Source organism: Typopeltis vanoorti, chromosome 4 (genome assembly GCF_054136105.1).
Source record: "Typopeltis vanoorti isolate ZY-2024b chromosome 4, IOZ_Tvanoo_1.0, whole genome shotgun sequence".
Lineage (NCBI taxonomy): Eukaryota > Metazoa > Arthropoda > Arachnida > Uropygi > Thelyphonidae > Typopeltis > Typopeltis vanoorti.
Window position 1 is genome coordinate 162,544,607 of NC_143552.1, and position 23,443 is coordinate 162,568,049.

The 23,443-nt window shown below is 36.4% G+C and overlaps 1 protein-coding gene and 1 non-coding gene across 8 annotated transcripts in view; both read right to left on the minus strand.

Moving 5' to 3' along the window:
- Window positions 1–16,643, minus strand: part of LOC150107807 (uncharacterized) — a 170,390-nt gene extending 153,747 nt beyond the window's left edge. For 2 of the 7 annotated variants that reach the window (XM_090391565.1, XM_090391562.1), the window contains exon 1: window positions 16,555–16,643. The gene's annotated coding sequence lies outside the window, so the exon portion shown is untranslated. Of the gene's footprint in view, window positions 1–16,540 lie in introns of all 7 variants that reach the window. The other 5 variants (XM_090391568.1, XM_090391563.1, XM_090391564.1 and 2 more) reach the window with 4 other exon arrangements.
- Window positions 14,297–14,369, minus strand: TRNAK-UUU (transfer RNA lysine (anticodon UUU)). The gene has a single exon. It is a non-coding gene; the product is annotated as a tRNA-Lys (tRNA).
- Window positions 16,644–23,443: the final 6,800 nt, after the last annotated feature.

Genomic DNA, 23,443 nt, shown 5'->3' on the forward strand with positions numbered 1-23,443 from the left:
TCATTAGAGTTACATCAGTGAAATGCGTATGAATGTATTCTAAAAGTATACTTATAAGCGAGCATTCATTCTGCATAATGATCAAGACTTTCACCAGCTTTACCACTCATCACAAGTCAGAGTTTTACTGGCGCAGTCGGCAGGATCTACAAGGTGAGAGCATTTCGTTACGTAAATGCATGTTCCCATGTTTTAGAGTTCTATTTTGATTATTTGGGCGTAAGTCTGTTTTAATACAAAAAAAAAATAGTGTTCGGAGTTTGTTCCATCCTGGAACAGTAGTAGTTTTGATTTCTCGCCAGAGAAAGAATACATCAGTATTCAAATTTTGTTCCGTCCTGGAACAGTAGTACAACAGTTTGGATAAATGAAAAACACGCCAGTGTTCAAGCTATATTTTCGTTCCAGATAATTCAGAATAGTTGTTTTTTTTTTTTTTCATTTTAAATTTATTTTGTTCTGCAGTTACCGATTTGTCCTGTTTTGCATGTTAGTTCCATCTTGGAACAGTCAGTACTTGTGATTTCTCGCCAGAGAAAGAACACGACAGTGTTATCATAGTTTATTTTTGCATACTGATTTGATAGTTCTGTTTCGAGATTTAAGTTATTATATAGTAGCGGTGTAAAATCGGAACTAATTTTTTGTTTTGGTTTTGTTTTTATATATCCACACACATATATATATATATTTGTGTATTTGAAAGTGTAGTAAATTGTGTAGTTGAAGTTTTTATCTGATAATATTGTAAGATTTATCTATGTTTACAAATGATATGTTGAATTTAATTATGAGTCCCATAATCGCCAAATATATACATCTCTTTTTAGGCATTTAAAAAAAAATAATAATAATTGCGATTGATTTTTTTTAAGGGTGATTTTTTTTTTTTTTAATCAGTAAAGAGAGTTATCGTTTAGCACCGTGGCTTATTTAGTCAAAGGTAGAAAGGAAGATTTACGTAAATTGGCTGAAGAACTGGGAGAGAAGCCAACTGTTGAAATGAAAGTGATAGATCTTAAAATGATTATTACGGGAAGTAAATTTTATGAAGAAGAATTTGTTAAAGGGATGTTGGAGACGATTATTAGTACCAGACTCGAGGAAGAACTGATGAAGAAAGAAGAACTAGAAGCCCAATGCCAGAAAGATGAATTGGGAGCCCAACAGAAAAGAGAACAAATGGAGTTCGAGTTGAAGAAACTGGAAATTGAAGCGCGTGTTCAACCAACCTCAACTCCAGTATCCAGTGACAATAAACCATATTGTCTTGAGCTAATTAAGCTAATGCCTAGGTTTAGATTACAAGAGGATGATATTGTGATATACCTATCCCTGTTTGAAAGACAAGCTAAGAGAACCAAAATAGATGTTAAAGACTGAATATCATGTCTCTTGACTTTGTTACTATTTGAGATTGTCCAATTAATTGGTAGAGAGTCAGAAGAAAATTGCGAAGATTATGAATATATTAAAACAATTCTACTAAAGAGATTTAGACTGAATCCTGAAAGTTTCAGAAAAAAGTTTGTGATGCACCAAAAGGTTGCTGAAAAATCTTGGAGGGATTTCTGTTATGAAATAACAAATTATTTTGAAGAGTGGATTGGTGGCCTTGATATCAAGGATTTTGAAGGGTTAAAAGATCTAATTATTACGGATCAACTGAAGAAGAAAGTACCACATGAAGTGAGAGAACATCTCTTAGATGACTGGGCAAAATTCGTTTCTCCAACCAAGTTAGCTGACAGATTGGACGAATACGACAGTGTTCGTAGTACATCAAGGAAGCCCATCGAAGCTATTCCGAAGCACAAGGTTACTGAAAAGTTTAGACCTTATACTCCACCTGCTGAGCGAACATTCAAGAATAAGTTATTATCTCCCTCTCAAAGTCCACCGAGATGGTACCAGCCGCAGCGAAATGATAATTCATACAAGCCTCACTACAAACCCACTTGTTTTACTTGTAGAAGGGAAGGTCATATCGCCAAGTTTAGTATGAAAAATAGTCAATCAAAAGGTACTCCTACTACAGCACACAGTAACCTAGTTCAAACGTCTACCACTGGGGATGACGATAAATCAGGTGTGTTGACTGCCAAAATTTCCATTCCAGTATCCAAATCAGTGGACATTGATCGAAACGTAGATGACTTGAAGGTCATCAAAATCAAATGTGGAAGTAGGGTTTTAAATGGAATAATAGATACGGGAGCGCAAATATCGGTAGTGCGCGAAGATTTAGTGGCAGATACGCCCTATGATGGAGAAAGTAAGATAGAAATATCTTCTGCTTTCGGAGAAAATGAAATAACACCCTTAAGGATTTTTGAAATGAAAATTGATGATAATTTACATGGTAATGTTCCAGTCACCTGTGCCATCTCAAGACGACTGGTTACCGATCTGCTACTGAGCTCCTCTGCCTATGAAATGCTGGTCGAAAGCGTCAAGCTACATGAGAGTAGTCATCATTGGGAGACACCGGTTCTGAAATCAAAAGATTTAAGTGATAAACGGTCAGAAGATGATGAAGACGAAGACATGCCTTCGAAAATAACCAGTACAGCATTGGCAGTAAGTACGACAGAATCCCCACCAGGTGCAGAAAATGAGTGTATACCAGAAAAAACAAAATTCGAATTCGGCAAACTTCAAAAGGATGATGAGACGCTTCAAAGGTGTTTTGAATGGGCAAAAAGGCAGAAAAATTCCTATGCATTTGAAAATGGGGTTCTGCTTCATAACGAACATATTTGTGGCAAGAATATTAGACAAGTAGTGCTACCGCATGTGAAACGAGAGAATGTCTTAAAGATGGCACATGAAATCCCTCTTGCTGGTCATCTCGGCGAAAAGAAAACCCGTCAGCGAATCAAGTACTCATTCTTTTGGCCTACCATTAAACAAGATGTGAAAAAATATTGCGAAAGCTGCAAGGAATGTCAAATGAGAAGGACTGCTACATATAGAGATAGAATCCCCATACGACCTATTGTCAGACCAGAAACTCCGTTTGAGGTATGGAGCGTGGATTGTATCGGACCGTTAGAACCTCCATCGGGAAGAGGACATCGATTCATAATATGTGCTGTTGATTTATGCACTAGATGGCCGAAGCCATACCTGTCAAGGAAATAAGTGCTAAAACCACATGTAACGTTCTAATGAGGATTTTTACTCAGACTGGATTTCCTAAAATGATCTGTACCGACCAAGGTACGAATTTCACAGCTAAACTCACTCAAGCTTTTGAAGATCTGCTAGGCATAGCTCCATGTTTTTCCACTCCAGGACATCCTGAGAGTATGGACGCTGTTGAACGTTGGAACAGAACTTTAAAAGAGATGATGAATAAGAATATACAGGAACATGGAACAAACTGGGATTTACATCTTCCCTATCTTCTATTCGCATACCGAGAAGTACCACATAGCACTACTGGGTTATCACCTTTCCAGTTGGTATATGGAAGATTACCTCCAGGCCCCTTATCTTTGTTAAAGGAAATTTGGACTGGTGGACAAGGCATCCCAACCACTGCCTCTCGCTTGATTGAAGATTATTTACAAGAGCTTCTTGAAAATCTAAGAAAAGCTCATGAAATTGCATCCAAAAATGCCAAAGGGTCTCAAGAACAATACTCCTCCAGATATAATCTTCATTCCAAAGAAAAATTCTTCATTGTTGGTGAAAAGGTTTTAGTATTGTTACCTTCATCCTCTCATAAGCTTCTAAATACTTGGACAGGACCTGCTACAGTCGTCCAACTTACTAGACCACATTCTGCGAAGGTTGAGATGAAGGATGGAAGTATCAGGGAGCTCCACATAAATAAGCTTCGACCATATATTCAAAGAATTAATCATGTTGGTCTAGTTTTCGAACTAGATGAGAATTTCGGAACACTCCACTATGCACCCGCTGACAAGATGAATAAATCAGTTGAAGATATTAGGAAACACCTTGAGGATATGAAAGCTCTCTTGACAGGAGAACAAAAACAAGAACTTTTTGACATCCTCCGGAAATATGCAGATGTTTTTAGTTCCAAACCTGGTCATGCCAAAGTTGATGGACACTCCATCAAAGTTACAGAAAACTGTTCCCCTAAGAGACTCAAACCCTATAGGGTGCCAATCACTCTACAAAAGGAAGTAGATCGACAAATCAAAGAACTGTTAGATATGGGTCTCATTGAGCCAAGTGTCAGTGAAAAGGCTCATCCCGTGGTTTGTGTGGCTAAGAAAAATGGAAGTGTCAGACTATGCATTGACTTTAGATTGCGAAATAGTTTTACTATTCCAGATGCTTATCCAATGAAAATAGCTAGAGATTTATTATTTGAGGTAGGACAAGCAAGATTTATCACTGTAGTTGACCTCACCAAGGAATATTGGCAAATCCCTATGGAAAAGGAAGCAAAGCCCTTCACCGCATTCGTGATGCATTCTGGTCACTATCAATGGAACGTCTTACCGTTTGGAATGAAGAATGCTGGAAGCACATTCCAGAAATCATTAGATAAAGCACTAGCTCCTCATAAGGCATACTGCCGATCTTATATCGACGATTTGGCTATATTTTCTAAAACATGGTCTGAACATCTCACCCATATAGATGAAGTCTTCAAAACATTAAGAGAGGTAGGTTTAACAGTAAACCTAGAAAAATGCGAATTCGGGAAAAATCAAGTGAAGTTCCTAGGCCATTTGATTGGATCTGGTCAACATTCTTCGGACCCAGAGAAGGTCGAGGTTATAAAAGGTTTAGCGACACCAGCGACAAAGAAGGAAGTAAGAAGTCTACTTGGACTGGCTAGCTACTACCGTGACTACATACCACGATTCTCCCAAATTGTATTACCACTGACAAATCTGACTAAGAAAAGTGTCCCAAACAACATTCCTTGGACTACTGATGCTGATGAAACTTTTACGAAACTCAAAGAAGAGCTTATAAAAATGCCTTCTTTGCATACTCCAGATCTCGACAAGCCATTCCAGTTGTATATTGGAATGTATATAAGCATGCGAAATTGCTGATGCATCAGCAACAGCAATTGCCGCATGCTTAGCTCAAAACAACGAACAAGGAAAAGAATTGCCCATTGCTTTCTTCAGTAAGAAACTAAATTCCTGTCAAATGAAAAGGTCAATCATTGAAAGGGAAGCTTTTTGCGTCTTGGAGGCGTTGAAAAAGTTTGACACATGGGTATTTGGTGCTGAAATACCGGTAATTTCAGATCATAACACTCTGACCTATTTAACTAAAAGTACCCCTCATGGTGCCAAGTTGTCCCGATGGGCTTTAGCCTTACAACGTTATAATCTGACCGTTACATATAGAAAGGGTAGTCGTCATGGTAATGCTGATGCCCTTTCCAGATTAAAAACAGATATAATTAATTAATGTTATTGGCTTGTTTCTTAATAATGATTATATATTTTCTTGATGTTTAGTTAATGATAATTATATAGTTTTTTGTGTGTGTGTGGGAGCTGCATCACACCATAAAGCTCTCACCTCATTTCTTGTATTTTAGAGTCAATTACTCACCTGAGTTTTTTTTTTTTTTTTAGATGCAACATCGATACTCCTGTGATGGATGTGCTTCCCCCAAAGGGAGTTGTGAGGATTTTTGTCACAAAGACTTGCAAATCCTCTTTAAACTGTGTACTAGTGGCGAGGAGGCGCTGCAGTCGTGACAGAAGCAGATGACGCTTGGGACTTCATTAGCAAAGTTTCCGCTGTGTGTGGTATCCATTTTTTTTAAATGTGCCCGAAGTGAAAGAATAAGTACAACATTAGTATTTGAAAGCAAATTATAATGTTTTTGTAGTTTCAAGAATCTTGTAAAACAAGTTTGTGTCAAGTTTTTCGGAAATAAATAACATCATTAGAGTTACATCAGTGAATGTGTTCTAAAAGTATACTTATAAGCGAGCATTCATTCTGCGTAAGTAAGAAGACTTTAACCAGCTTTACCACTCATCACAAGTCCGAGTTTTACTCTATCAGACAGCCAATCCTGAATCCAGTTGACCAATCTGACATCCAGACCCATGTGCTGCAACTTAAATATCAGCTTATCATGTGGCACCCTGTCAAATGCCTTTGCTAAGTCTAAGAAAATTGTAGTATATGCCTTTCCCTCATCTAATGTTCTTGGAACTTTATTATAAAAGGCTAGCATATTGCTAAAACAAGAGTACCCTTTCACAAATCCATGTTGACTCTCACAGATAACATTACGCTCATCTGCCTAATGCTGTATACGGTCCCTCACTACTTTCCCCAAGATCTTAACAACTACTGATGACACAGACTGGCCTATAATTAGACACTTCCAGTCTGTTACCACCCTTATGCAATGGCACTATCTTACCTTCCTTCCATTCCCTGGGCACCTTTCCTGCAGCAGCCAGACTTTCATTGAAAAGCCAGGTTAAAGGCACTGTCAGTTCCCTGGCACATTCTCTCAAAACTCGTGGTGAAATACCATCCAGTCCCAAAACTTTACTGACATCCAGAGTACTCAGTATCTGAAACACACTCTCCTCCTGTACCTCTAAACCTCGAACCAGCCCTATCCCTCTAGCATTAAAAACTGACTCCTCTAGGATGAAATACTCCAATAAAGTGTTCATTGAACAATTCCACTATGTCCTCTGCATCAGTCACTCTATTCCCATTTTTATCCCACAATATCATTCTTCCACAGTCATTTCTCCTCCTACTGGTCACATAATTCTAGTAGCAAGGCTTATACGTTGGTAATACATAACTGGTAATTAGTTTACGGAATGAGCAACGCATATAAAGTATATTAATTAAAGATAACTTTAATAAATAACTTCTATATTTCGGCAAGGTCACATTGCTATCTTCAGGAACATAAAGATATGGTATGTGCACGCAGGCACTAACAAAAGCAAATGAGGAAGAAAGCAAGAAACTAATATTGCTCCTAACGTTGGCATCCCTTATCCGCTCTACCAAAGACCAACCACTTCCCCTAGACCTACCTGGTGTATACCAGGTCCCTTGCAGCTGCAAATTGTCGTACTTTGGCCAAACAGGCAGAACAACAAATATCAGGATTTCAGAACACAAACACTACATCTGGTTTCACCAGTACAGCCGCTCTGGGCTGGCAGACCATGCCTTAGATACCCACCATAGAATTCGTTGGAAGAAAACAAAAATAATACACTGCAGCAAGTTTAAATACGAGAGATTATTCAAGGAATCTTCAGCAGCTCTAAAAAACGTTCCTAACCTCAACAAATTTGGGTGCATGAAACTACCCCAAATTTGGGAGACTTACATTTTTAGAACTTCAGCGAACTGCCAAGTCAACCAAATTAACCCACCAGAGGGCACCATTAGGACTTTAGGAGCAATATTAGTTTCTTGCTTTCTTCCTCATTTGCTTTTGTTAGAGCCTGCATGCACATACCATATCTTTATGTTCCTGAAGATGGCAATGTGACGTTGCTGAAATATAGAAGTTATTTATTAAAGTTATCTTTAATTAATATACTTTATATGCGTTGTTAATTCCGTAAACTAATTAGCAGTTACTGGCCACATAGCTAAAAAATTCCCTAGGATTTTCTTTGGATCTTAGGGCCAACCTCCTCTCATATTCCAGTTTCGCTTTCCATACCACACTAGTCACTCTTCTGGCCTGCGTCTTATATTCATCATGCATCCTCTCTTCACCTGTCTCCTTATATCTCTTCAATAGCCTCTTTTTCGCATGCAATTCCTGTTTAATATTGTTTGTCATCCACTTTACTCCAAATTGTGTCCTCTTCTTCACTCGTGGTATACAACTTACCATTGCTGCTAACAAATATTTTTTCACAATTTCCCATGCACTAATGATATCCCGGCCTTCCAATTCCTCCCTCCATGAAACTTCCCGAAGTTGACGTCTAAGACTATTATAATCAACTGCTTTATAATTCCACGTAAGTTCCCGTCTCTTTGATACTCCTGCATGTCTATTCATTTTCCAAGTCAAAACCATATGGTCACTCTCTCCAACTGGTTGAAGAGATGTCATCTCAGTTATTATCAACTCTTCTGATGCTATAACCAAATCCAAAACTCTTGAACCTCTTGTTCCCTCTGTTACATGTTGCGTAAGACATTTGTCCCTCAAGAATTCTAGAAATTCCATTCCCCTATTGCTACATGCATCTTCCTGTCTCCTATTTATACTACTGTGGTTAAAATCCCCCATAACAATCATTCTTCTTGCACTTGCCAAACTTAGCTGTCTAAACATCTCCTGGTCCCCATCCTCTGTGCTCCTGGGTCTGTAGCAACACCCCACTAAATATCCTGTCTTACCTACCTCTACCTCACACCATATGCTCTCAAAATCATTTGTCTCACTTCCTTCCAAAGCCTCCACTCTTAGAGGACATAGGTCATCACTTATCATAAGCAGTACCCCACCACCACCACGCTTTCCCCTCCTATCCTGACGAAAAATGCTATACTCAGCAACTTCTATTCCTGTTATTATATCCCCTTCTGTCAACCACGTCTCAGTGATCCCAATAATTTTTGGCCAGGCTGATGCTATTATTATTATTGTTGTTGTAAATACATAATATAAAGGCAAAAAAATATTATTAAAAATTTTAACTGATATCCAATGTAGAAATTGCAGCACTTAGTGCTGAACTCTGTAAAATTATAAGGTGCAATGTCACACAAGATGTTTATTGTATGTATAAATATTTTAGCAATCAATAAATTATCATTATTATTTTTAAAAAAATATTATTATTAAAAAATTTAAAAAAATATTATACAAAAAAAATTCTGTATAATCTTTATTGTTAATATTAGAAGAACATGTGTTGTAAATACATAATATAGAGGCAAAAAAAGTATTATTAAAAATTTTAATTGAAATCCAATGTACAAAATGCAGCACTCAGTGGTGAATTCTGTAAAATTATAAGTTGCAATGTCACTCAAGATGTTTATTGTATATGTAAATATTTTAGCAATCAATAAATTATTTAAAAAAAAAAATTATTAAGGAAGTCAGAGACTCATCATGGGAGGCCACATACTACACGCACCAGCTATCATACTTTTTCTTGAATTCATTCACACTGCTTGCACTCACAACATCCAATGGCAATCCATTCCAATTACGCACCACCCTATAAGAGAAAAATCTAGCCCTTTCTCACTTCTTAGCGGCTTTCATTCTCAGCTTCCAAGGAATAAATTGAAAAATTCCATCAATTGAAATCCTGTATGACCCTTTCAGAAGTTTGTAAGTCTCAATCATATCACCCCTCTTTCTCCTGTTTGCTAGTGTCTGCAGTCTACAAATTCTCAATCTGTCTCTTCATAATTAGTATTCTACAATCCTGATATCATTTTTCACACTCCTTTGCCCTCTACACTGTATCAGAATCACAATAGAAACCAGGAGACCAGACCTGTGCATAATAGTCCAAGTCTTATCAAGGCCTTGTAAAGAGGCAAAATGACATCCTCATCTTTACATGTGAACATTTGTTTCAGCATTACAATTATCTTTTGAGCTGTATTTGCAATCTTTGCTACATGGTCCCCTAAACTTCAACTTCCTGTCTACTAACACACCAAGATTCCTTGCCTCATCAATTTCTTCTAGCATAATCCCACCAATATAATATGACATTGGATATCTAATAACGATTAAACAAATGACTTTCATTTACTAACATCCATTTTTCCATGCCCACAATTGCAGCCTATTCAAATCATTCTGCAAGTATTGCATATCAGGAGTATTCCTGATTACCCTACCTATTTTTACGTCATCAAATAGCTGTATATTGCTTGTCAAATCCTTCCCAATATCCTTAATGTACAGACTGAATAACAGTGGACCAAGCACTGATTCTTGTGATACACCACTGGTCAGCTTAAATCTTGCAGACTCAATTCCCCGTAGACCACTTTTTTGATACCTGTCAATCAGGCATCCTCTTATCTATGCTAATATTCTATAACCAAAACCCATATTCTCCAATTTATGCAACAGTCTACCATTCTGTATTGTCAAAAGCCTTATCAAAATCCAAAAGTATCATGGTGTATCCATTCCCCTTGTCTAGTTCAATAGTAACATTATTATAGAATGTGAGCAAGTTACTAAAACATGACCTTCCCCATGTTGTTCATTGCAAAGTAGAGATTTACTGTCAACCCATCCATTTCTGAATGTGACCCCCCCCCCCAATTTTTCCAAAATCTTCACCACCATTCCTGAGATACTAACTGGTCAATAGTTGGATACATCAGTCTTTGCACCACTCTTGTGCAATGAAATTACCATACATTCTTTCATTCCTTCAGAATCTTCTCTATTCTGAGACTCATATTAAATACCCTGGTCAAAAGACTAGCCAGTTCACTGATCAAAAGAATAGAGCACTCCTTTAAGATACGTGCTGATATCCCATCAGTCCCTATTGCTGAATTCTTATTCAGTTTGTGAAATAGCTCTAATATCTCGTCCTCATACACCTGAGTTTCTTCATCCAGTGAAGAGGCAGCAGTGAGTTCAATGTTGCATACACCAAGTTGATAGCTTTAACAAAATGGGCACTCGTTAGTTGAACAATCTCTTTTGCATCTGTAACCCTCATGCCATTTACATTTAGAAGAATTATTCTTTCATATTCATTCATTCTTATACTTGCAGCATATTATTATTATTAGTAGTAGTAGTAGTAGTAGTACGGGCAATTCCAAGGATTCCTTAGACTCATCGAGGGAGGCCCTAACATCATGTCAAGAACAACTATTCAACATTCACACAGTATCTATCATACTTTGCCTTGAACTCATCTCCTAGCTCTAACACTTGCTAACCACACTCTTGCCCAGCTTCCATATCGATAGAATTCTTGTCGGTTGTCTTTAGCACACAGAGCCAGTTTCTTTTCATACTAAGACTTTGCTTTCCGTACAACAATTGTAACTATTCTAGCTGCTGCTTGTAATTTTTATAATGGACATGATCCTTATGCACATGGTATTCTTTGTACATCGTCCTTTTCTTACAAATCTCTTGCTTGATAAGATTACACATCCATTTGACTCCTACCCTATTTATTCTTCGAACTCTCAGGACACATTCTGATATCGCATCATTTAAGTATTGCTTAAATGCTTCCCATGCACAGTCAATATTCTTCCATCCCGCAACTGATCCCATTCTACTGAACTCAATATAACTCTCTGTTGGTCATAATTTCCTGCTTTGTAGTTCAGCATGTAATCTTTTCTGAATGGAACATTCATAAACTTAGTTACTTCCCAAGTGAGTACCGCATGATCACTGTCACCAACCAGAGGCATAATAGTTATGTCTTTAATTGAAACACTCTCTGGCACGATAACCAGATCTAGCACTCTTTGACCTCAAGCTCCTTCTGTCACATGCTGCTTCAGGAAGTTGCCCCGCAACAGCTAATTAAATGCCTTTTCATTCTTCTTGTGAGATTCTACTGCTACCCAATCAATATTTGGATAATTATAGTCTCTCATTATGATTACTCTTTTCACACTCATCTTTTCTATTTGGTGATGCATCTCTTCATCACTAGCAACTGATCCACCAGGTCTATAACTACACTCCACTATGTAATTGATCTTGTTAGATTCTACCTTGCACCAGATGGCTTCAAACTCACTGCCATATATGAAATACTGTTAGCAGTAATTGTATTACAATCATAGGTCTCAACTCTAACTGGATTCAAGTCATCCGATATCATTAACAGCACGCCTCCTCTTCTCTATCCTTCCTATAAATACTCTACCCTTTATACTCGATAAGTTAATATGTCTGATTCTGATAGCCAGGTCTCACTAACGCCTGCAATCTGAAGTCCCAACATACTGACTAGGGAACAAACTCTACCCCTTTGTTTCTAATACTTCTAGCATTCGTATACAGACATAATAATCAATCTGCATGTTCTTTTGAACAACTTGTAGATCTCTATTTCTTTTTTAGTACCTTATACATGTAGACATCTTTGCATACATTTGATGGGTCCAAACTGGATGATCACAAATTAAATTGAGGGGATAAAAATCCCTTATTATTATAAAAATCCCTTATAACACAAAGTCGCAATCAATTATACGTGGGGTTGTGAACTAAATTCACAGCAAAATAAAGCGATAACAATAACTAAAAGTATTTGATGTCTGTAAAAAAAAAAAAAAAGATCACCGAAATGATCTTGGAATAATTAAAAGTAAAACAGTTACATCTAAGAAATTTATTACAGAAATGTTATCATAATATAATAAAGTTTTTATTATATATATATATATATATATATATACACAGAGAGAGAGAGAGAGAGAGATTATTTTATTAAAAAAAAGTGGTTTTCTTGGAGCATTTTTCCAAATCAAAACTTTCCATTTATCATTGTCTTGGCTTAGACATTTTGAAACTACTATTAAGCAGCTCTATAGTACAACTGGAAGAATAACGGGAAATTGTACCCTTCAATTGGAAAGAACCTGAGTTTGATTCTCGTCATGACAAAAGGAATCTTTATACGAGCTTTTTCAATTGTAGTGAGTTAACCAATATCTCATGCAGAGTTTTTTCTCACAGAAACTCAAGTTTTTTATTACATGTAAGGGCAACTCGACCATGAGAACACATTATACATAATGAGATAAAAACTTTATAATATTATTATTATTATTATTATTATTCGTGACATCTCCAAGGAGTCCATAGACTCATCGCAGGTGTACAACTCTTTGTCTTCACCACTACACCGAACCTCTATCATCCATCATCTACATCAATGGCATCTACTGCCCACTGCCACCACAACTAGTATTTTTGTCTGTAAACTGCATGTGTTCTGAAGGGCAGATTTCTCTGTATGCAGGATGAAAAACCCAAGTTTCCGGAAGAAAAAACCCTGCTACTTATGTATGAGATTGGGTAACTCACCTTCGATTGAAAAAATTAATATAAAGATTCCTCCCGTCATGATGAGAATCAAACTTAGGCATTTTCTAATCAAAGGGCATAATGTACCATTGTCGTTCTTCCAATTGTGCTATGGAGGCACTTTTGATAACATTTATGTAATAAATTTCTTAGGTATAACTATTTTACTGTTTAACTATTCCAAGATTATTTCAGTGATCTTTTTTACAGACATAAAATACTTTTAGTTATTGTTAGTGCTTTATTTTACTGTGAATTTAGTTCACAACACAATGTATAATCAATGTGTTGATGGTAGTAGCATTGTAAATACATTGTATAATAAAGTTGGAGGATTAAGTAGGGAAGACAGCAAGTTGGGTGTAGTGGAGCAGTGTTCTCCCACATCGAGTGCTTCAACGTGTTGGAGGTGTCTCACAATAATAATAATAATAACATCCCCAACATGTGTTCAGTGAAACCAATTTTTCTTAAAACATCATCTGGTAATTTGTGTACAGTCTGTGACAGTAATCTGTGTACAGACTGTACACAGTTACACAAACTGACAGTTTGTGTACAGTAATCTGTGACAGTCCTGATTGTTTTGCTTTAGCCATATTTAGTTAGAACTGCTCTTAAACTTCTGATGCTAAAATTTATGCAGTTTGGACTTCATAATACTTAAATAGTATTATGAAGTATTTGACCTCATTTGAATGTTCACTCATGTGAACATTCAAATGAGGTCAAATTATTATTGTTGTGATAGATCTTGGGAAAAATCTGGCATCCCTATAAAGATGCAATTTCAGTCCAATGAGAAACTATATCCGAAAACAGAGTCCACTGTATAGTATAAAGATTTTTTAATGGAAATCAATGCAGGTCAAGCTTTCAGTATTCTTTATAAAAATTTTTGCAAGTTCTAAAATGTCTGATTTTATTGGCTTTAGGTATTCAACACTAAATTACTGTACACATTGCCACACAAGAGAAATTATCTGCTTTATAAGCTCAACAACACAATTTATGCAATGCATTTTGCTATCGTTTTCTGTAAGTGCAGAAAATTTGATTTATTATTATTATTATCAAACAAGACATCATGGAGTCAAAGACTCATCTAGGAGGTCCTTTTATCTCACACACATCTCATCATACCGGGTCTTAAACACATTCAAACTCCCTGCAGACACCACACTCTCAGGCAAGGCATTCCAATCATTCACAACTCTGCACGAAAAAAAACCTGCCTCTCACTCTCCTACTCACACCCTCAAAAAAAAAAGCCGCCCAAACAGGGACTTGAACCCTGGACCCTTAGGTTAAAAGCCTAATGCTCTACCGACTGAGCTATCCGGGCATTTCTGATACTTTTTTTTTCAAATTCATAACAAAGCTATGGATCAGGATTAGGGTTGTTGTAACTCACTACGCAACTAACGCTATGCCTAGGGGCATCAAAAACTGGCAAAATTGCATAAATATCTCAACCATAAAAACATCATTTTTTTTGTTACTAATTACTATTTATATTATTACATAAATAGTAATCAGTCCACTGATTACTATTTATGTTATCTTGAACTAAATCTGATTCAGTATAAGTCATCTTCTGTGACTCACGCAAGTTGGTGGTGTCATCATGTTTATGGGCTTCAGGGTTGGTATTTTGTTTTCCACCAAATATTTGGATAAAATAAAGGACCAACAGTCCAATGTGAATGGTTAAAAAAGATAAAATTAGAAAACTTATAGTGATGGTAGGCAGCCATTCATTTCACAACTATAGAGTTTTAATAAATGTATGCAAAACACTATAAACCAAAAATGTCCAATTTTGACAATAACCAGATACCATTTGAAAGTCCCAATGTTTTATTAAAAGAAAGAGAGAGAGAGAGAGAGAAAATACTAAAATTGAATATGACTTAGAATCTTAATTTTGTGAATGTTCAGTATTCTGGGATTATGTACATTTTAGGAAAAAAAATCAGAAGTGAATTGCAGTTAAGTACAGTCAGTCCTACAACAGAGTTCCATTCTGACAATCCTGTTGTAAGTTGGAAATCACTATATCAACCATGAGGATACATTAAGTTAACAATTAACATGCTTGAATGTTAAAATGTTTAGGTCTGTTTTGTTATATTTTTTTAAACTAATTTTACTCTTTGTTTATAGTGAAATAATATAACAAAAATTATAATTTAAAATTTCTGTATATAGTACTGTACCGTAATTGATAATGAAATGTGTTTTCAGTGCTTCTGTGCATTTACTAGTAAAATCAGATGAAAACACAGAGCAAGAATAATTCTTCAAAGCTGCTACTTTATTAATTGGACAATCATCAGCATAAAGAGAAGAGGAAGATAATCAACAACAAATTAATCAAATTCAGGAACTGCAACAAATTGATACCGGAAATTTATACATAAAAGAAATGGAAAACTGTGCAGACTAAGTTGAATGCAATGCATGCCTACTCCTTGTCTTATCTTGTTTTCCTGAAGATGATCCTAATGGCCTGGTTGGCTGAGTGGCTAGCGTATCCGCTCTTCAGCCAAAAGGTTGCGGGCTAGAATCCCGCCGTGGGCATGTTTGTGAAAATACTAGTGGTGGTGGTAATGAATTTATTACAGTACAGTACTATATAAAAAATGTGTATTGTAATTTGTACATCGTATTATTTTACTATAAACAAAGAGTAAACTTAGTTTAAAAAATAACAAACAGACCTATACAGTACATAAAAGCATTCAAGCAAGGTAATTGTTAAACACAGCCTCAATGCTCACAATGGGCGGTAAATTATCCACAATAATCTCAACACCCACAATCTAAAATCCAGATGAAGGGATAAAGAGTCAAGGACTCAGGCCAGCAACCAATTAAGTTCAACTGTTAAACATAGTATATACTGATTTCCGACGGGATCGCCGGAACGGAAATCTGCCTTAAGGCAGACTAACTGTACTTACACGCTAGCCTGCCGCAGCAAATACACTGAAAAACGAGAGCGAGAGAGAACTAGAAACAAGTGTATGAACTGTCTTGTATGTGCATTCAGATTTACAAACAGTGGTGCAAACACAACTTACGTATGAACATGCACTCGTGGTTGTAAATATGTTCAACTGAATACACACACACACACACACACACACACACACACAGCAAACCAATTCTTTGAGGTCTCCTTGACTTCAAATTCTTTTTTTAAAACTCTTTTTTAAGATCGCATTTTAAAACCATCACATGACATTAATTTAACGAAGTTTCGTTTCTCCAGTTTTGATGTCAGCTACACAGCGACACTAAACTAGGAAAAACGAAACTTTAAATTCAAAAACGCATGGTTTATATTTTTGAATATATTTAACATATATTCAACATTTAACATAATCAACAACACAAAGCGCATATATATTCTGAATAGTAAACATATTCAAGTACGTGAAAAATAGCGAAAAACTAAATTATCGATAAGAAGGCAGTTGTTAAAAAAATAAATGAATAACTATAACTAACTAAATAAATAATACCGTAAACTGAGATATCACAAGAAATTATTCCAAAAATGTTTAGGCGTCTTCCAGTGCCTCGAAAGAAACGTAGACATATACAGTATATGTAATGTAAAATAAAACGAAACCGAAAGTAAATAAGTTAACAACAGTTGCTTTCAATTTATCCTACCACGAAATACTTCCGCTTGGTAGAAAATATAAAAAAATTACATTTAAAAACGATCAGAAAAAACATATCCCTCCTTGATAGCAAAATATAAAAATTACATTTAAAATCTATCAGAAAACATATATCACCTTACTAATTATATGAAGAGCCAAAGGTTTCAATTCGGCAACATAACTTATTTAAGTTAATAGATATTACATCCCATATTGTTTCTTAGCTGAATAAGAAACTCAGAGAGTTTCATGCCGAATATAGAAACTATATAAAGTTCGGCGAGTCCAAGCGTAAGCAAATACCTGGATACTGCAGCAACTGACCCTCTAGGTAGTGCAAGCTGAGGCAACTCATATCAAAGGTGGAGCAAGCTCCGATCACTATTCTTGATATTTACCCATAATGTGAACTTAGCTCCTAGGAGCTGTATCAAAGGTGGTCATCAAAGGTGACGCTTGCTCCACCTTTGATATGAGTTGCCTCAGCTTGAACTACCTAAAGGGTCAGTTGCTGCAGAATCCAGGTATTTGCTTACGCTTGGAATCGCCGAACTTTATATAGTTTCTATATTCGGCATGAAACTCTTTAAGTTTCTTATGGAATGTAATATCCCTTAACTTAAATAATATATCACCTTGTTTGTATCACTTCATATACACATATCACCTTGATGCAAAACACACGTGATGTCACATAATTCGTGGAAGTTAGAAACCTTAGTGACAAATTTTAGTACTATTTGTCTTTTTAAAATGTATCAAGTGTTTAAAGCGGTTATTAAGAGTAGTGCTCAATGTTTATAGAGCAGAAATGGAATTTATTGGAATGCATGCTGCAAAACAAGAAGTGCACCAATAGAGAGGAAATTGAGTATTTTAAGCAGTAAGGTGAATATATGGAGAGAGGGAAGTAAATATATTATTAATATACAGGCATCTCAGTGGAGTCAGGTGACATTGTGGGACAATGTACACTAAACTTTACATACACAATACTGGCCATTTCCAGGGCCATCGTAACCCACTAAGGCAATGAATCTCTACTTTGCAATGAACAGCATGGGTTTACTAAGGGAGGGTCATGTTTTAGCAACTTGCTCACATTATATAATAATGTTACCATTGAACTAGACAAGGGGAATGGATATACTTACTTTTCGATTTTGCTAAGGCTTTTGACAGATACAGCTTGGACGACTGTTGCATAAATTTGAGAATATGGGTTTTGATTATAAAATATTAGTGGTTAAGAGGATGGCTGACTGACAGATATCAAAAAGTGGTATACTGGGGATCTGAGTCTCCAAAATTTACGATACCTAGTGGTGTACCACAAGCATCAGTCCTTGGTCCACTGTTATTCAATCTGTACGCTAATGATATTGACTAGGATTTCAGAGGCAGCATACAGCTATTTGCTGATGATGCAAAGATTGGTAAGGTAATCAGGAATACTGCTGGTATGCAGTACTTGCAGAATGATTCGAATATGCTGGAACTGTGCGCATGGGGAAATGGATGTCAGTAAATTTAAAGTCATGCATTTTGGCGTGATTGGATATTAAATGCCATATTATATTGGTGGGATTATGCTAGAAGAAACTGATGAAGCAAGAGATCTTGGAGTATTAGTAGATAGCAAATTGAAGTTCATGGACTATGTAGCAAAGATTGCAAATACAACTCAAAAGATAATTGCAATGTTGAAACCTACTTTAACATGTAAGATAAGTATGTCATTTTTCCTCTTTACAAGGTCTTAATAAGATCTGACTTTGACTATTGTACGCAGGTGAGATCTCCTGGATTCCATTGTGATTGTGATATAGTGGAGAGTGTGAAAAATGATATCAGGATTCTGGAATACTAATTATGCAGGGGTGAATGCTAGTCTTGAAATTCATGCTTGCTCTTGTTATCATTCAGGGAGTGAGAGGTGTGATTGAAATTTGATTTCGGAATCATGAATTACAGGTAACCATTGTATAACGCAGATGTTAGGTTCCATAGAAATGCCGCGTTATATAAATATCTTTTATATAACTTTATATATATATATATATATATTTATATATCTTTTATAAAAAAAATCAGCTAATGCCTTTTTATTCCCATATACGGGGAGTAGGCGAGGCCATATAGCCCTATCCAACTTTTGGAGACTGAGTGGGCAGTTCAATCTCCACTGGCAGCCAATCAGAGATAGCTGGCCCAAGGCTATCACTAATTAAGCAGTACACAGTGAAGAGAGACGGCTCAAATTTTGCGCTATATCGTGGTCCCAAACCCTAACACAATATATTTAATGTCTGAAATAATGTGGGTTCTACGGTCGATTTTCTTGAGTTTATGGGACGAAAACCCCGTGTTTCCGGGAGGAAAAACCCTCTTTTCCCTGCCAGAGATCGACTAACTCGACAACCAGTCGAAAAAAGGCTTAGAGAAATTTCCTCTAGTCTTTCCTCTATATATATATATATATATATATATATATATATATACAAAAAAATCAGCTAACGCCTTTTTATTCCCATATATATAGGGAGTAGGCGAGGCCATTTTTAGCCTTATCTAACTTTTGGAGACTGAGTGGGCAGTTTAATCTCCACTGGTACCCAATCAGAGATAGCTTGCCCAAGGCTATCACTAATTATTATTATTATTATTATTATTATTATTATTATTATCATTATTATTATTATTATTATTATTATTATTATTATTATTATTATTATTATTATTATTATTATTATTATTTTAACGGTGTCTCCATGCAGTCAAAAGACTCATCGCGGGAGACCCGACATTGACACACTGACAATTATTTACACAATACCTGTCATACCTCTCCTTAAATTCATTCACAGTTGAAGCATTCACAACCACCTCTGGCACAGCATTCCACCCATTCACAACCCTCCAAGTAAAAAATCTAGTCCTAACACCCTTGTTAACCACACTCTTACACAATCTCCAGGCATGCCCCCTCTGGTTCTCTCACATCCTGCACTGGTCTTAAAAATATCATCAGTATCAATCCTGTAAAATCCCTTTAACAATTTAAATACCTCTATCATATCTCCTCTCCTACGTCTATCAGCTAGTTTTTGGACCCCACAGATTATCAATCTATCCTCATAGGGAACATCCCACAGACCTGCAACAATCTTTGTAACCTGCCTCTGAATCCTCTCCACCACTTCCACATCACCAAGAAATCCTGGCGACCAGATCTGTGCACGATAGTCCAAATGCGGCCTTATTAATGCCTTATAGAGTGGAACAATAACTTCCCTATCCACCCTGCTTGTTAGTGTGTTCCTCAACAAACATGTAATTTGATGTGATGTTTTGGCAATATTTGCAATATGCCCTTTAAACTTAAGTTCTCTGTCCACAATAACTCCCATGTCTCTTGTCTCATCAACTTCCTGCAGTTCAGTTCCATTAATATAGTAAACAGCAGGCGATGTCATCCTCCCGAAGTGCATCACCTTACACTCAGCCACGTTGAACTGACAGCCATTTACCTCAGTCCATACCGTCAGCCTATTTAAGTCATCCTGTAAAATATCCACATCATTTGAATTGATTATCGCTCTTCCCAAACAAATATCCACTTGTTTTGCATCATCAGCAAACAAGTGGATATTTCCATGCAAGGTATTTCCAATATCATTGATGTACAAATTAAACAATAGAGGACCAAGAACTGAGCCCTAAGGTACACCACTAGTCACTTGCCTTTTCCTGGACTCAGCTCCTCCGTAAACTACTCTTTGATATCTGTCCACCAGCCATCCTTTAATCCAAATCACCATCTCGGATTAATACCCATTTGCTCTAATTTATGTAACAGCGTTCCATGTGGAATCCTGTCAAAAGCCTTTGCAAAGTCAAGCAGTATCATTGAGTAAGGATTTCCTTTATCCAACTCCACTGTTACTTTATTATAGAAAGTAAGTAAATTACTTAGGCAAGACCTACCATTCACAAAACCATGTTGTCCCTTATAAAGTATCATACTGCTGTCCACCCAGTCCTGAATTCTAATTTTAACCAATTTCTCCAAAATCTTAACCACCACTCCAGATATATTGATTGATCTATAATTTGCAACCTCAGTCTTAGAGCCTCCCTTGTGCAATGGAACTATTTTCCCCTCTTTCCACTCTATTGGCACTTTACCAGAACTGAGGCTTAAATTAAACATCCTGGTTAGAGGAGTTGCTAATTCTCTTGCACATTCTCGTAACACATGGGCCGATATGCCATCTAACCCAATGGCAGTGTTAGCATTAAGGCTCATTAATATATTAAGCACCTCAATTTCATCTATCTCTATACTCTCATCAGTTAATGTCATCTGACACTGCACTATCACTATGAAGATGGTACACTTTTGCGAAATGATCACTAAGCAATTCAACTATTTGATTAGCTTCAGTAATTTCCCTACCATCAACACTTTTTAAAGTAATATTTCCATGGATATTCTTCCTTTTACTAGCCACATAGCGAAAGACTCTTTAAGGTTTCTTTTGAATTCATCAGCTAGCTTCCTCTCATAATTAGCTTTGGCTTTCCTTACCATACAGGTTACTTTCTTTGCCTGTACCTTATATTGCTCATTGGAACGCTCATCACCTTTTTCTTTATACGTCCTCCACAATCTTTCCTTTATCTGCAACTCCTGTTTAATAGTATTATTCATTCATTTTACTCCTACTTGATTTTTCCTTCTGACTCTGGGAATACTGTCTGATACAGCTTTCTTCAAATACTCCTCGAGAATCTCCCACGCACCATCAACATCTCTCCCCTTGAATTTCTCATGCCATAGTACAGCTGAAAGCTGACTTCTCAGCTTGCCATAATCACCAGTCTTGTAATTCCACATATACCCATTCTTAATAGAATATTCAGCACATCTTACAATCTCCCAGGTCAAGACCACACGATCGCTTTCCCCAAGTGGAGATATTGTAACTAAATTACTTATTGATATGTTCTCCGATGTTATGACCAGATCTAACACTCTATAATCTCATGTCCCTTCCATCACATGCTGTCTCAGGTAATTATCTCTTAACAACTGTATAAACTCAATTTCCTTTGTTCCTTGTGACCATTCCTTCCCCAATCTATGTCCCCAAAGTTAAAATCCCCCATAATAATCTTGACCTTCACTCATCGTGCTAATTTGGCAATACATGCTATCTACATTCTCCCTTATTCCCCTTGGATTATAGCAACAACCAATTACATATCGCATTGTTAATCTCTATCTAACACCAAACAGCCTCGAATGAACTGCCCTCTACATATCTGTCACAGTGACGTACTTCTATCTTTTTTGGCTTTAATGTTTCGTCTATCATTAATAAAACCCCTCCCCATTCTGTCATTGTCCTGCCTGAAAATACTGTACCCCTTACATTCAATCCCAATAACTATATCATTCTTGGTTAACCAAGTTTTGCTAATTCCTATAATTTTTGGCCATGCTGTACTAAGTAATGACAAAAATTCTTCACACATATTTCCAATACTTCGAGCATTAGAATACATAAACTGCAATACTCCCTTCCTCCCATAATCTCCCTGTGTGCGAATTACCCCACTCTGTATACTGTTAACATTCTGCGAACAATTAATCCCAAATTCGCAGTGATTAATGACCTTAGTACTATTTACAGCTGACTCTATCACCTGCCTCCCTAGCAAATCCCATTTCCCTGTTTATGATCCTTTACTCTATCCTTTATCAATAAATGTTCTAAATGCCAAGCTCCTAATCCATTTAAGTGCAAACCATCTCTCTTAAAATACTCTTTCCTTTTATCAAACTCATCCCAGACATTTATAAAATGAATATTCAGTTTCATTTCTTTGCAAAACCTTTTACACAATCTTGACACCCTTCCATTTACTATAATTGCTCTTCTGTTCATTTCATCGCAATCAAATCGTGGTAGCACACTCATGATCTTTCCACTCTCACTCTTTGCATTCATTGCTATCATTAAATCCTTCAAATCCCGTCTTACAGAAAATCTTTCGCTATGTAGATCATTCATCCCTATAACTGCAATAATCTCACTCACGCTATCTTTCTGCAATTTCACAGCCCCAGTTATATCCTTAATCTTTGACCCTGGATAAGATGCTTTAATTATTCTACCATCCTTCACACCCTTAATTATAGAATTCCCATACAGCACAACATCTTTTTTGCTTCTTCTTAACTTGACATCGTTTACTCCCACTGATGCTTGTTTTTGTCCCTGAACCTCTCTCACATTCTTTAGTATTCCACTCAGCAATATGTGTGTATCTATTTCTGCACTATTTATTCCATGCGCATATTCAGTTCTGTCATTCTCATACTTTGTCATTCTTAATTCTCCCATACTTCCTATTCCATAAAAAACATTAGAACATAATGGAATTCTAAAAGATAGATTATACAATTTGGTCCAATCAAAATTATAAAATATATTAGAGTCATTTAAAAATGTCCATTCATTTGTTTCAGGAGAACTTGCACAACACAGTCTACTCCACATGCTTCTATCAGATACATTGGGATATGGGTGTATAAAACATGTATGTTCATTATGAGAATGATGGTAGCTAACTGCGAAGTCTTGATGATCACTTAAACTTGGGATATTAGTCAAATCAGATGTATCATCATATATTACATTAAAACTTCTGTGATCATACAAATCAATTAATA